Source organism: Etheostoma spectabile, chromosome 16 (genome assembly GCF_008692095.1).
Source record: "Etheostoma spectabile isolate EspeVRDwgs_2016 chromosome 16, UIUC_Espe_1.0, whole genome shotgun sequence".
NCBI lineage: Eukaryota > Metazoa > Chordata > Actinopteri > Perciformes > Percidae > Etheostoma > Etheostoma spectabile.
This window is the reverse complement of record NC_045748.1, coordinates 20,361,059-20,362,125: the sequence shown is the minus strand read 5'-3', so window position 1 is coordinate 20,362,125 and position 1,067 is coordinate 20,361,059.

Below are 1,067 nucleotides of genomic sequence, written 5' to 3'. Positions count from 1 at the left end.
ATTCATTGTTGCAAAACTTGTTCTGTATATAGTTTGTTTGTTACCAGGACAACAATATTGATCTTATGCTCGATGCTGTCATGTAAATAGTTTTCTAATCAGCAATAAATATAACAATTTCTGATCAACTCATGTCAATTGCATGCTTAAAATAACATACCGGTTAAAGCCCCGCCCATTTCAAGACAACCAGACCCACTTCCGGGTTAAATTCTGTCCACTTCAGGGTTAGGCCCCGCCCAGTCCGAGTACAGATACAAATACAGATAATTCATGTGGCAAACAGATACAGATACCGATAATGCTGTACTCGTTCATCCCTAATGTTAGAGCTGTTTCAGAAGCTCTGCTCCAACTTCTGTAATTACAAGCAGGTTTTAGTCAACCAGTCCATTAAAAAGATAAAATCCCATGCAATCCTCATCACTTTTTAAGTGTATTCAGATTATCTTAATATAGCAGCTTGTCTCTGATCTCCTCACCTCATTAAAACACCAAACACACATCATTCCAACTCCAAGCCCAAAAACCCCTGCGTCTTAACAGCCGTTAGTAACCTTAAGCCGGCTCTAAGCTGCAGCGCAGCTCAACACTGAATTGATAATTGAAAAGTTTTTGACGGCGTTGTGGTTTTAAAGACAGCGGCCCCTCGTCGAGCTGCGGGCCCCAGACTCTTGCGGTTGATGTGAGAAACCCCAGTGAATCAAAGCTCCGGCTAGGCAATCAAGGGTTTCTATCCCTCCGTCTCTCCACCCTTGCATCCCTCTTTCGCTCGGCCGGGTTTTAATGCCTACCTGAGGGACTGAAGCGGAGGGAAGCGAGGGGAAGCCGAGGTTCTCTGACTCCACGTCAATACTTTCTCTATCCAGCTGAGCAGAATCGCAGCCTCTCTGCTCTTAAGTAATCGAAACCTAACCCCCCCTCTTCCCCCCTCTTTCTCTCTCTGCTCTCTTCCTCACTAACTTTACCAACAAACTCCAAGCTTGTAGGAGCTAAACACACATATTGTCGTGTTTTGATCTCCTTCTCACTCGGCACTTAACATCGACTTTCCTTTGTATTTGCTT